Below are 16,025 nucleotides of genomic sequence, written 5' to 3' on the forward strand. Positions count from 1 at the left end.
TTTTCTTTTTGACCATTTACAATCGTAATTTGATCATATTCTGGGTTTCCACCGAGTAGATGTTTGGATTAACAGAATTTTGTTTTTACTATAAATGTATATTAGCCACTTGGTCAACCTATTAAGTCTCTGACTCCAAACACAAATTGAAAAACTATATGTGTATTTTCCAGACCCAAGGTTCGAACCTGGGACACACGATATTATAAGCCGATGTGTAAGCCATTCGGCTATCATGAGCAAACATGATACCAGAATATATTCCGTAATCCTCTTTACTAGTATTGAGATTTAAGAAGGGCGCTTAAAATTAGCTATGACGCAATTTTATGTGGCCTACATCTACGTCATGGCTCTGTATGCAATACAGTATTACGCCACGTGCTTTTTACATGCTGGCGGTATTTCACCGGCTTTAGTTCCAGAAACCGCCGCAGTGACGTGTACGTCTCGATATAGAAGTCGAAGTCTACACTACAAGCATATGGCAAATGTGTATCCGAAAAGTGTTGTAATCAATAGACCTCCTTTAATAATTGGGTAACATAGTGCGCTGTTGTCAATCACAAAAGTATACCGTATAACTTAAACGGACGCGCTCTGTCTTGACTGGGGTCCTCCCCTCGATCCGTATAGTCAGGTGGGATACGCGACGCATTCACGATGCTTCTCAAAGACAAGAAGACAGACGTTGGTAACCTTCATCTCCGACCGCCTTAAACATGCTAAGTGGACTATCCGTCGACAGACTTGACAGAAAAATAGGATGCCACCACCTATGGCAGGTACACGTCATAATATATGTTTTTTTATCCATATATCAAATGGCGAATAGAGATAACCGCTTTGACTCAGCACCATGTCCAGGAATTTTTTTATTGTACACAGTGACTCCACTCCGCAGGCTCTATGAGTTAGGTCATGCTACCTGTCCAAAATGGCGGAGAAATACAGGGTGCAAATTAGATCCCTTGCGAATGTCCTAAATTGTCTACGGAAAGGGAAGAGCTGCTGGACCCATCGGACCATCCAGACAAAGGTCAATTTTATTACATTTAGAAAATTTACGGTGTCATAGTACCGACGTGAATATCTCTTCACTCAGTTTGTTCGGTAGTTTTCTATTAACTTTTGTTATTATTTATTACAATTGTGGGGGGGCGGTGTGATTTGATGGGCCATTAACTTCAATATGTCTTCATAAAGTTTATTTTCAATTTTGACAATTTCCAAACCTCTTTCGAATAATCATTCATTGTAAACGATTTCCTTTGCATGAAGAGATTGTAAATCGACAATCGATTTGCTATATAGTATGACAATAGTAGCCATGTTTCCTATTATTAACATTAAATTGCTTCCTATTTATATTTCTAAACTCTATCAATAACAGAAATAAATAATCGAAGCTCGTTAAATATATCGAATAAAGAACGCAAAATACAAACAAAGATATTACTCTTCACATCAAATCGTTTACTTACCATAAACAACGCTCGATGAGTTTCTGAAATAAAAATATTTTCAACAAAATAGCCTGCTATTTTGTAAGCCAAACAAAAAGCCAGTTAGCGTTCCATTTAAATGCTATTCTGCCTCTATTTGTTTGGACGTTTATTATTTGTTTGCCAGATGTAAATTTGCCGTCTTTATCTCTTTATCCAAAATTTATTATCGAAATAATTATTGACATTTCCTAATAGAGGCCTTTTCAATGAGCGGATTTGGATTATTGATTTAGGGACTTAATTGTTATTTATGTTGATCGAAACGGATCATGTTTAAAATGGGTACCAACAAACCTCCTTCCTGACATGCAGATGAATAATGTTGTTCACACTTGAGACATGTGAGTCAGAGACTACCAGTGAAACAGTCGTACACCAGCTTATATACGCATAATATGTCATGACTAGGCTTAGATTCTTATAAATTTAAATATTTTTTTTGAGCGGCCCCACAACCTAATATCAAAAATATCTATCTGTTTCAGACAATTTTGAAACATTTAAGCCCTATTTGTTAGCACCTATTTTTAAATATTTTTGGATAATTACATATTTTTACATATTCTAGGTTTGGGCACATATTTTCACATAAACACAAAATTTCAATGTTCCTGGACCAATTAAATAGTGTTTTAAATAAAAATACTGGACTTCAAACGCTGCAGAATATTAATGCTGTTTTGGAAAATCCATCAGATTCTTCAGATGTTTCAATTTTTTCTACTTCAGAAATAGTTTAATTTATATACGTAATAATAACATCTGTGGAAGTGAAAAAGCAGTTTTTCCGTATATTCAAATTTGCTAAGATCAAATCGTCAAAGATTCACTTTCAAAAATTTGAAGCATAACTTTATTATTTATTGTAATAAAGCGTTTTCTGTTTGTGAATAAATAATAAATTAAGCTGTTGAAATATATATGATTTATTGTAATAGTTACTTAATTAAATTTTTAGCACCTATTTTTGTTTCTTAGCACATATTTATGAAATTTTAATAACATATTTTACAATTATATCTACATATTTTAGGTACCTACCTATTATTCATTTTTGAGCACCTAAAACTCCTAAGTGCTCGGCCGTAGTGGTTTGGCAGGCACGGCGCGGCGGCGTCTCGCGAAACTCAAACGTATAACCGTGTGTATTATTCTCTTAAAAAGACACTGTCTACGAACATTTCACACACGGTTATACGTTTGAGTTTTGCAAGACGCCGCCGCGCCGCGCCCCCCAAACCAATACGGTTGAGCACTAAGCCTAGTCATGACTGATTAATGTCTTGGCTAAAAAGGACGTTTCCATCCAGCCAATGTCTTTCGTGAACGCGTCATAATAATGTTACTTCGGGAACGCTGTGAAGGTAGTAGCGAGCCAGAGCGTTCTTAGCGAATGCTCCGAAGACAGAAGCATGGCAGAGCGTTCTCCATGAATGTGTTCGATGACAAATTTCAAAAATCAATAAGAACAAGATATGAAAATACTTATGTTATTGAGGCGAAAACTTCTGTGACTCATTTTCCATGACTAGTGATATTGGGATTTACAGGCATATTAAATTTTCTTGCGAGAGCGTTTCTATTCAGATTAGATACAGCACACATAAAATCAACGTTTAACAACACAATAACAAAAATTTTACCGCCGAGTCACATACTGTAATAATTTTTAAAAGTTCAGATGGCGTCTTAACTCTCCTGAAAAAATACAAATGAAGAACTGAAATCAGTGACGTTCCTAGACAAAATGCAGCCCCATTTTTTATACAGTATTTTTATCATCCTTTCATGACTCCAATATCTCAGAAATATGTTATATGGACACATTACTAACAAAATATATACTACTGAAATATACAAAATTAAATTTATAAATATTTTTTCCCCAAATGTAGGGATTTTTTGACGTTGTTGGTAATACAGTGGCTGTCTTTTTCATACTCGGCAATATTTGTAATGACATTTTTAGCCTGAGATCTAATAGGTTTAGGCAATATTAAATCGATAATCGACATAATGACGGAGCGACTCTTCGATAACGCAAACTTCCGTGCACACTGGTTAATAAGTCAGACTAATAATTATTCGCAAATATGCACGTGTCGGTTACGGTCACCAAGGACGCCAAAAAGCAACGGAAGTAAACTAGATATCGCGAACCCGTTATAAAAGTTACAGTCCCGTTAAAGTTTGTATGCTAATTAATACATTTTGTTTCCAACCAGTGAGCTGAAATTTTTAATAGAAGGATATTCTCGTTGTTACTAAGTTTAGGTAGCTATTTCGATATATAGGTACTAAATGATTCTCCTCGATTTGCCGCCCTTCGAGTGAATGCCGCCCCAAGCGACGCTCAATCTGCTTACCCCCACGGGACGTCACTGACTGCAATCATCAACTCGTTTGAAAGTATTAATTTACGCGTATTTTTTTTTTTAAATTATGTCGTAAAGTACCCACCCAGTCACCCAGTAATTGAAGCGGTTGACGTTATCTTAAAATATTCAATTTGACTAATTAAGAATCTTAGCTCTATCCACTCCGATTAATCCCTAGTTACTATCTAACGTCAGTCAAATTTGGTGAATTCTTCGACCTAGCGACGCTTAGAGTACCCCTGCGGATATTTTTGCCCCGTTGGTACGACTGTATAACTGCATTGTAGAACGATTGTCCACTCGCCAAAGAACATGTCTTAATCGTTTCCATTTTCCACAGTTTTTTGGTATTTCTACGTTATGACTAACGTGCACCTTTCCATGTCACGTTACGCTATTCATTTTTATTTTCTTTTACATTCCTGTTTCACTGGTGGCACACATTAGTTGACCACTTTATGCTGTAGGCACCATATGAGGTCACTTTTGAGAATATTATTCACATTCAGGCTACCAAATACTTTCCATGTTAACTCATTTAGTGCTAACACCGTGATTGGCGCGTTTAGAGTCGTAGGCCATTTGATATAATTAATGTGTTATTTAAATGTGGTAATTAAAAGGTAATTATAAGGTTAGCAGTGATTGTGTTTGGTTCTGCGATAAATCTCGTCATACACATGTTAATAGCAATTTGTTTTATGAGATAGACGTAGTTATTGACCAGCTTAATTTGAGTGCTATTGATGAGTCTTAAAATTGACAGACTGCTTTGCTTAACCAAAAGTGGCCTCACCAATGGCAGTCAAATCGATCAAATCAACAACTGTGTTTATCTCGGTCAACAACTAACTGTCAATTGACGGAAGTATATATGACAAGATTGTCTGAAGAACCAAACTAGAATGGAAGGGAATGGAGAAACTAGTTGGGAACCTGGAGTGTATCTTAAAAAGTGATCTCGCATCTTGTATTCAATAACAATGTATGCTCACGTATATTTGTGCAACTTGGACTTATAATATAAGAAAAATCCAAAAACTACGAGTAGCGCAACGTGGCATGGAAATATGCATGTTGGGCATAACGCGAAAAGACCACAAAGAAATAATTAGACCATTACAATCATACAGTGGTACTCAAGTGACACAACACAACCAAAGGGACGCACCGAACTCGGACGATCAACTAATTAATTAAATTTAATGGAAACACGTAGCAGCAAAGCACTAGAGACCAAATATAAAGGAAACAGCTAGAGAAGGCTTTCATCTTGTAGTGGATTGACTCCGCTTATGATGACGGTATAAAATAAATCTTTTTATTTTAATTTAATCTATAGCTACACCAAACTGTCTATCTATCAGTGGCGACGACTAGGCGATTATTTGAAGCCTACCTTCTTAAGAAAAATATTTTTTAATTGCATATTGACTTATTTATATAATCACTTGATTATATATTCTGTAAAATAATTTATTTTGCCAACGAGTGATGCCGTATGTCTAGGAATGTATTACACAGATAATTACAAAACAATCTGAAAAGGTTTTAAATAATATACCACAGCGCGCCATCTGTCTTGACGTAAATAAAGGTCGGATTATATTTCAAATAATTCTCATTTTTTTCATATCGACTTTACGTCACGTAGTCTATCGAATTGTGTGAACTAAGTTAAGCTCCGATCGTAGAGCCTAAAACTAAATAATTAATAATTTAAAGAATTATTTCCATGTTGTTTAATCGAATATTAATAAATATAGACTGTTTTTTTAAATAAAAAGAACTTTCATCTAAGTAATGATTTTTGATGTGTATAAATGTTTTCAGAAAATTCATAATTTAAACTGATCGCTTAATTTTATGTCGTCAGTGAGTTTTTTAAGTTTCATTAAATTAGTGTCGTTGTCATTAGTGTGTACCTATTCATTAGTAGTAATATCGTATTATCTTCTTATTTCTCGTAAGTATACCTGACAAGTGTGTTCTTTTTATCAGATCTCCACAGCCTACCTCTTTCCAAAAGTCGCCCTTCGCCAATGCTATTTATATAATATAACTATGTACCTATTTCGAAAATTAAATAAATAAGTAATTTTCCGAAGATAGATTTGTTGATACAATATATATTGTATAGGGACGAGTTTTCTGTTGTTTGTTTATTTTTAATTATAAGGTTGTTAATAATATGAATGTGTACTGTGAATGTGCACAGTCTCACGTGGCGCGCCCTTGCCGTATCATGCGTGCAAGCCTACCAATAACCTTCCTTCCCAAGGTCGGTTCACCGCTTCCGGAAAACTCAAGGGTGGCTCAACGGCATTCACTTTTAATTTCTCGCACGGCAGGAAACGGTTGAAAAGGCGCTTGAATGAATAGCCCGGACCTGTAATAATTTGGATACAAATAAATTGCTTGGGAACCTCACAAATATATTACTAACAATTGAATTAAAATATGTATATAAAAACACGTCTTTACCATATTGTGCTTTATTTATATAGGCCGCGATTTTTCCTCGTGATAAATTATTGCAAGTTTGTTATTCAACAACGTTTGGATGTAGACAAACGCTTTTTACCCGTACCTCACATAACCTTACCTTACCTAGTGTATTGTTTTCGATAAGTGTGACCTTATGACTTCGAAACATTTTGAGATATTGAGATGAGACTCCGGTTTCATCGACGAAGGTTTCAAATTGAAAGCAACTATCGTTGACAAAACGTCATTTCTTTTGGAAGAAGGTTGTCCAGTGTTTGGACCACCATAAGAAGAAAAAGCTACACCAAGTCGGTAACAACGATGTAATCTATATCTACTGCAAAAGTTTCATTAAAATATTAGTTCATTATCAAACGGGAACGAAAAAACAAACGGACACTATTTTTTTTAAGAAGGTAATAATTTATACATGGAAACATTGATTGTCTTTTGTTTTTATTTTGAAATCGAATGGCTGTCAGGTTTTTACAAAAAAAAAAATATATATAATTAAGATAATAATAATAGTGTTTTGTTTTTTACATCGCTATTTAATGTTTGTGGATGTATTAAGTAATTTATAATTGTTTTTTGTTTAATTTTTATTACATTATATTATATTTATCTGTCTGTTTATCTGTAATGCATAGGATATATATTTTCTTCCTCCCTCTGACGCACGTAAATTTGCATTCTAAAGGGTTTGCATCTTTGTTGCGCGATGGCATAAATAGAACACCACGTTGCATCCCTCTGATGCGTGCTGCGATTAATCGCTTAGTAACGTATATTATGCATTTTGCTCACACGTATTGGTACTCAAATCGACGTGTTCTTTGACTATGTTATATTGCTTTGTTTATTATATAAAATAGTCTTATTATTAGTTGAGTACGCCAACAAGAATTTTAACAGGTGGCACTGACACCTGATATTTTTTTCCTTGTATTACCTATATAAAAACTTACTCTTTTGTCATTGTTTTATACAATATTGTGGCAGCAGAGATGGCAACACCGGCAACAGGCGGAAAATATAAGAGTAGAAAACCATAGCAACCAAAATCAATAACCTCATACAAGACCGATCGCAACGAACACAAAACGAATTATTGGTGTTATTACTACTACATATATATACAATTAAATATAAAGACATTGAGGATGGGAGACCATGGTTAAACGTTGGCACCGAGCGTTGAAAGCAGCCATCAAATGCCACGCCACAGAAGATTGGACGCAAGTCCTACCAGTGGCCATGATGGGGCTCCGTGGAGCCTACAGAGCAGACATTAACTCCACGGCCGCAGAGTTAGTCTACGGTGAAGGCATCCGGCTACCAGGAGAATTTTTTACCAGCTCAGGAGTTGAAGACCCCCATCATCTACTGAAAAGTATGCGGTAGAAATTCAGTGCCTTAAGACTAGTCCCGACCAGAATAACAAAGCATCCCATTTTCATTCATAATGAATTAAGCACTTTTCCAGCCGTATTATAGCCGTAGATGCTGTAAGAAAACCATTGCAACAGCCATATGACTGGCACTATGAAGTTATCAAGACTTTTGTTTTTAAAGTCAAGAGCAAGAACAAGAGAGTGGTCATAGATCGGATCAAACCGGCTGATCTGTTAAAAGACATAGCAGAAGAGGACCACGCACAACCAGTAAAACTACGACCACAAACACCAATACTCCACCACTTTCACCAGTATTACACCACCTACCTAATTTATATTATAATATGTATTGTGGTGAAATGGTTAATATCTTTAACGCCATACTATTATTTTTTTCTAAATAAAGAAATAATTAATATGTGACTATCTATAATTAAGGTTCTGAGATTATATGTGTATTATTTGATTGTAAATTGAGCACCATATTATCAAAACTGCGTAACTCCACAAAACAAAATGTTGAAAAATAGGAAAAATTACTGTGGTCTTAATTATTATTAATATAATAAATAAAACATGATAATATTAATGAATGAAGAAATATAGACAATAACATCATTTCTTCGAAAAGTTTTTTAGTATTTAAAAATGCACTATGATGGGTTTTGAAACTCAACACTATGGATCTGAGTACGTTTTGATAATTAATCATAAACGGATTTAGGTCGTTTGAAAACAAATGTTGTATCCTACATATTATAATGAAGTTCTGATTGAATGAAAAAATAAAACGGCTAATTTTATTTTTAACGTAATCGGTTATATGGATATGACCCTTATGCGAAAATTAACCATTCTGGACTTGGGTAGGTTTTGAAACCAAATACTATTTTTAACATGCATTATCTCTGTATTTAGACCAGTTACCAAAGTTAATGAATATTTGTCGCGGAGATATTGAAATAAAGAATAATTTGACATGTTAATCTGAAAAAAAAGTTAAAATGGTCATTAGATTGATTTTTAAACTAATTTACTGAATTCTACATGACTGTTTTTAACATTCTGTAAATGACGTCTTATTTTCGAATGATCTAATACTTATTTCTTTATGTTTATCGGTAATTTTAGTGTATTAAAGGTATGTTGCTGACAATAACATTTAAATTAGACGTGTTTAATTTGCAGTAATTATTTCCATAGTAAAATATTTCCTACTGGCGTATGCATATAACAGCAAACTGCATTCAAGCTATTTAATGCTATAAGGTGAGGTAAGGTAATTTGGCAGTATTTTGAGTAAATGTAAAAAATGAACACTTTAAAATAAGAAAACTTTTATTCTTTTTAAGGAATGACATAAAGATTATAATGTTAAAAATGTATGAATAGAAGAAAATATTGATAAAGCTATTTGTTTAAACGTAATATTAAATTTATTAATGTATCATCAATGGCTAGGTATTTTGGGAATAGGATATGTAATTTGGCAATTAGGGGTTAAGTATTTTGGCACTATGTCGTATATAGGTACAAATATTTTAAATATTATTTCGTTTATAACAACTATTCATCATTATCCGAATTCATGGATCCACTGCACTTATCACACATGAAAATATCTTCTGTGAACTCGTCTTGGCAGCGTACATGATAAAGATCATAGCAAAACCAACACTGAATCCATGACGCACTACTTTTCTTTCTGACATCTGAGAGATACTGGGTATGAAAAATCTCAACCATTCTTCAAATAGTTCAGCTTTTATTAGAATTAGGCAAATAATCTTTTTTGTTATGCAGAAAAAAAAAACATGATAGTTAATTTGGCAATAGTCTTATTTAACTCAATTGTGATGAAATATCATTAAATACCTATGTCGTAATACATATACTTACTTAACAGTATTTTATACTATCTAGAATTTAAATAAAATCGATAAAATTTTACCTTTGAAAAATTCTTATAACGGGCACTTATAATTTTGAAGTTAATAAGTTAATATTTTCACACTAGCTAAGCCTGCTAAGCAATCAGAGCAAAACACTACATGTTACATTCAAAACAGTTGCACAACAAAAAACTACGGTTCTTTATTTCTTAATCGCACTAGTATAAATTGATCTCAGTTGTAAAAGTCATGATATTTCAGTAAATTAAATAAAACAGGTCTCCTCGAAATCATCAAAATACGTATATTTCAACAAGACAAACGCTTTTGTTTTGTACCAGCGAAGACGCGTGTGATAATCGTCGCCTGTAAATTATTTTATTATTAGGTATTTTTCCATCTATCGGTGAGTATTTGAAGCGTATATAGCGATAGGTTATTTAGCAGTCATTTTTTCAAAAACTACTGCCAAATTACCTATATATACTGCCAAAATTCCTTACCTTACCCTACCTCAGTTGAGGCATGTTCTAAAAAGATCGTGGCTAGGCGATTCGCAGATTATGCAAATGACGCATGCCGAACGAAATATAATTTGTCCATATGTATAATGCGTCCATTTAATGTTCTGTTTATTGTTCTATTAGTAACAATAATAATATATTCATTGACATTTTCAAGTAAATCGGTAACGTTTTTAGTCATCTTTACATGATTTAAGAATTAACACCCCCATCGCCATCACGAAACAAATTGAAGTATTCACACCTCGACGTTTGCTCTCCGATTGCCAGCGAGTCCAAAATTTCGTCGCACCTATAGTTAAAAACTATTTGCCGTTTCACTGAAGTATCGTCTTAATGCAAATTTGCAAGCATAAACCTGAATAGAGTCCGTTGAATAGTGACGTCACGTCGCTGACGTAATGCCAGCGCTCCACTGCCAAAAGTCCGAGGATAATAGATCGTCCGATTTGTTTATGCTCTGCTACTAATCAACGAACGAATAAAAAAGTCGAGCTGTCAAATTACGATTATCGTAATGTCTTTCCATTATCCTATAATTTTGTGTTATTTATATATAGACTTGCATACAATAATATAGTGGTGAAAACAACACAAGTTTTACATTTTATTTTATGAATTTCATAAATACAAATAAAAAAATAATTAGTAAATTTCTCATTTTCTAATGCGTAAATTAACAAATTAATCAATGAAAATATTTAAAACAATTACAGATTTCTTCGTTTCCAAATGATCGTGTATTTAATGTCAAATCGAATTTGCGTAGTGATCGACGGACGAAGTCTGGCAACTCGGAGAGTAAAATATCAAACATTTTTGAATTCCAACGAGCCTGGTCTGCGGATTAAAAAGTCCGCAGATTTGGGGTGCTCCACGCGAAAAAAAGTCCGAAGACTGTAAATCGTCTGACTTGCGTGCTGATGGAGCGCCGGCTTGTCATGTCGTGACTAATATTTTATGTATGGAGTTTGGGATCGTTTTGTCTTCATTAAGGATTTGACTTTCTTATTATTTACATGTTACGTCTGACAGTTCATTCTAACTATCAAAAAAAATATCTTGGACGAACGTTAAGTGATAGTTAAGTGATCAGTGATTATGGCGCAACATCTGAATGACCGTGCAATGGACACCAGACGGCGCAGCAGAACTCCTACAGGAGGAAAAGTTCAACGTACGAGCGTCGATTAAGATGCTGATGTTTGAGGTATCCTCGTTACGTACCTTATTTCAGCAGGGGGACCGGCAAGGAGTGGCACAACGCCCAAAAAACAATTCTTGGCGGCCCCTACGGTCGTAGAGTTAGGTCTAAATGACAAGTTGCGTCGGTGCGACCACTCTTCATCAACCTAACCTAACCATCTGACGGAGAGGACCATCGCGGCCCTCCAGAATGCGATGTTTCCCAACGAGACAGCTTCTGGAAGGGTATGCAAGGGTCAGTGGATTGGGCAACCAATCCTCAAAACATCATAACAGCGATGGGCCTGTACCAAAAAATCGAAGAGGGTTTTAGGGACAACGCATAATAAAATTTGCGAGAACACGACTCAGATCCTTACCGGAAGGATGCCTTCACTCGGGAGGCACTATCAAGGATTCCTCCGAGCTGAGAGTCCCGGAAGGCCCTCGAACTCACATTATGGCTGGTGTAATCCCAAGGGGCGACGTCCTGTGGGAAGGGAGTTCTCCGTCGGAGGTACGGGCTCCACCAGGGATCCGTACTCTAAGCGAAGGTGACCGCATCTGGACGACCAACAACATTGGGGGCCGTCTAAGAGACTTTCGGGGAGTCTGGATGGCGTAGTGTACCCCCCCCCCCCCCCAACATTGGTAAAAATAATAGCCGTAGCCCGCATACCTTTTGTGCGGATACCACCATTGGTAAGTCCTTCTTTACTTTTACGGAAAGAATTTCAAACGCAACAATCAGCAGAGGTCACTCTCGAGATCGAGGACTTAAAGAACTCATGTGTTCTAGAAGAAGCGGGTCAAACTCCCAGATTTTCTCTCAACCCTGTTTCTGATCAAGAAAGAAGACGGGGCCCTATGCCTTGTTTTTAACCGAAAGCGTTTGAATGCGTTCCTACAGCCAAAACCATTCAAACTAATTTATTCACCATTACGAGGTTCCAGGCCGTTCAAACAGAAGATTGGCTAGTAATAATAGATCTAAGCCAGGCGTACCTCCAGGTACCAATGGCTTCTCAACATCGTCGATTCGTTCGAGTGGGAGCTCCTACAATTCACGTGTCTCCCATTCGTGCTGCCAACCGCTCCGATTATGTTGGCATCCCTGACCAATTGGGTCGCCGAACGCCTACGAAAGAATGGCTGAGAATATTCACTTACCTACACGACTTCTTAGTAGCCAACCAATCCGAGAAACAGTCTCGGTTCAGGTGGAATACAGGATAACCTTCCTACAGTATTTAGGGTGGTTAATAAATATTAAAAGATCCTGCCTGAACCCAAGCCAACAATGAGGGTCCCTGGACATCCCGTAGGACACACACAATAAGCGGAGGTTTCTGTCGCCGGAGAAGTGTGTAGCACTCCGTCACCATCTGCTAATGCAGGTACAAAAAGGCAGTTGGTCCCTCAGACAGGCACATATCCAATCCCTTCTGGGGCGATTCAACTTCACATCCTACCTCCACGAGGAAGGTTGCATTGCCGATGGCTACAACGCTCCAGTCATGAATATGGCTGAGGTCCCATCCTCGTCAATTGATGACAATCCCACCACAGGCCCAACGGGACAACATGTGGTGGCTCTAGGCGATAGGACCCTCAGAGTTGACACAACGCAGTTACAAAAAGGCAGTTGGTCCCTCAGACAGGCACATATCCAATCCCTTCTGGGGCGACTCAACTTCACATCCTACCTCCACGAGGAAGGTTGTATTGCCGACGGCTACAACGCTCCAGTCATCAATATGGCCGAGGTCTCATCCTCGCTAATTGATGACAATCCCACCACAGGCCCAACAGGACATCATGTGGTGGCCCTAGGCGATAAGATCCTCAGATTTGACACAACGAAGGTACAAAAAGGCAATTGGTCCCTCAGGCAGGCACATGTTCAATCCCTTCTGGGGCTACTTAACTTCGCATCGTGCCTCCACGAGGAAGGTTGCATTTCCGACGGCTACAAAGCTCCAGTCATCAATATTGTCGAGGTCCCATTCTCGCCAATATACGACAATCCCACCACAGGCCTAACAGGACATCATGTGGTGGCTCCAGGTGATAGGTTCCTCAGAGTTGACACACATCAATCACTTCCTGACGACAGACGCAGCTGACACAGGCTAGGGAGCCCAACTGAATGAACAACCACCTATCAGGTACATGGGAACAAGACCAGTTAGCATGGCATGGCATTCCAACAGGAAGGAAATGTTTGCAATTCAATCTCAGGTATAATCAATCATAGGATCAGATCTGCTTCTGCAGACAGACAACAAAACCGTGGTGGCATAATTACATCAACAACGAGGGCGGCACAAAATCTGTCACCCTCCTAAACCTATGCCGACAGATACTAGTATTTACCAGTCGAGCCAACATCACGTTTACTGCACAATACTTCCGCAGAAATTACAACTGCGTGGCAGATCATCTCTCCCGCAGACAACTCATTCCCGAATGGCACCTCATCAACACCGCAACCACCCCCCTGTTTCAAAGATGGGGTGTTCCCGAGGTGGATTTATTCGTAAGCGAAACAGTACATGTCATTGCAACGTATGTGTCACGAGACGCTACAGACAGTGGCGCGCTGTTTCACGACGCCTTCAGCCGAGTGTAGGACTTCAGATTGGCGTGGATATTTCCCCCACCAAACTTACTTTCACGAGTCCTAGCGCACCTGAGCTCAGAAAAAGGGAAGTAATTACTAGAGGCACCGAGCTGGAAACAATGCTTTTGGGGAGTGGACTTACGAAAAAGGGCGATAGTACCTCCTTAAACAATGCCTCACCTACATACGACACTAGTAGGTATGGAGACCAACCGTTCACCTCCAAGGACCCAGGACCTGTCCCTTTAACGATGGATAATTTCGGGTGGGGTGGAAATAACATCAAATTGAATGGTGGAAGGGCACTACTTACTTCCAGATGGCGGCCTTCGACTCTAAAGACTTACAAACCAGCTTGGAACAAATGGAAGACAATGACATGGGTAATATGAACCTAATGGATCATAATAGCCCTCAACCAATGGAATTGGCCAGATACCTAGACTACATGCACAACATGGAGGGTTTGTCGTACAACACCATCCTGGTGCATAAGTCAGCCATAGCCACTTTTTGCAAACCAATTATCATTGTAGATATCAGCATCAACGTGGTAGTACAACACAATATGTTACAGGCAATTTCGGTACATAAAACGAAACCCGTCAAACCACCGGTTTGGGATCCAGGACGAGTGGTAGATCATCTTAGGAAAACAACACCGGTGGAGTACAACCTATTCGAAACCTCTCGCAAGACAGCTACCTACTCGGCTGCTTCTCGCATCGGGACGAAGGGTTCATGACCTCACACTACTCAGTAATAGTAGACAATGGATTAGTGGAAAAAAGTGACCACATAATTGTATGGCCAATATTTGGCTCAAATACAGATACCGCTAAGCATCGTCAATCGGAATGGAAGCTAAGCGCTTACACATGTCAAAACGTCGACCCAGTATTCTGGTTACGGAAACTCGTCTGCATGTCGAACCCAATGAGAGGGGAAGGTGGGGATATTTCGAAATTATTTATATCTTCAAGAGGATCACCAAAACCAGCCACCAGGACAGTTATAGGGAATTGGATAAGGTCAGTACTGTTGGAAGCAGGGGTACAAGAACCACCAGGCAGTGTCCGCTCAGTGGTGGCTTCCTTAAACTGTAAATATACCCATTAGATGATATCTTAAAGAGAGGTAACTGGCGTAGTGAGTCGACATTTCACGACAACTACCAGAGAACAATGGATACACCACCATCAGAAGGGAAAAGAACCCATTAACTTCTCTATTCAACCATATACATGGAAAGTCACGATGGTCTATACCTCTTCAATGAATCATTGTCACATACAGGAATTTGGCATACCCAACACCAGGTGATAACAAACAGATATCTCAAGGACTTCAAAGTCAAATTCGAATAATGAAAGGAGTTTTACCTACCAATAAAACTCTTATTATTCATGTTGACTTTGAAGTCCAGGTAACTTCTACCTGGTTCCTTGAGTCATGTCATAATGAAGACAAAAGGATCCCAAACTCCATACATAAAAATTGACGCGCGGGTATGACCAGTAAATAAAAACGGAGGAATGACCAACGACAAGAAAAAGGAAAATAAAATAGTAGAATATAACCTCACGCGAAGAAGAAAGAGCAAACCCTATCTCAAGGACTTCAAAGTCAACATGAATAATAAGAGTTTTATTGGTAGGTAACAGGGGCGGCTCTTCCTTAAGGTACCTAGGGGACAGACCCCGGTCCCCTCATCATTCTATAGTCAATATTCAATTGAATATTCATGTTATACGATCCTACCATAATACATTGATTTTGTATAAATTAATTAAGTATATATTTTATTTGTACAGTTTGCCCATCCTTGATTCTTGTTTCTTAGCCCATCCCTAATGCTCTATGTGAGTTTTGGCTCTTCCTACATAGTACAATACAACGATACTTCTGGGGTCCAAATTCGGTGGCCCTTTTAAAATCAAAGCAATTTTTATAATATGAGATGCTATATGCGATTGCCAGTTATGATTCACAAAATTCATAAGGAAGCTGAACAATGCGTACGTCTGTAGA

At 37.7% G+C, this 16,025-nt stretch overlaps 1 protein-coding gene across 1 annotated transcript in view; it reads left to right on the plus strand.

Moving 5' to 3' along the window:
* The window catches only part of LOC147070830 (uncharacterized), a 359,669-nt gene that overhangs the window by 234,870 nt on the left and 108,774 nt on the right, over positions 1-16,025 (plus strand). The gene's annotated exons all lie outside the window — the stretch shown is intronic.

The sequence above is a fragment of the Rhyacophila brunnea genome, unplaced genomic scaffold (genome assembly GCF_057557595.1).
Source record: "Rhyacophila brunnea isolate RB1 unplaced genomic scaffold, BYU_Rbru_1.0 scaffold_21, whole genome shotgun sequence".
Classification (NCBI taxonomy): Eukaryota; Metazoa; Arthropoda; class Insecta; order Trichoptera; family Rhyacophilidae; genus Rhyacophila; species Rhyacophila brunnea.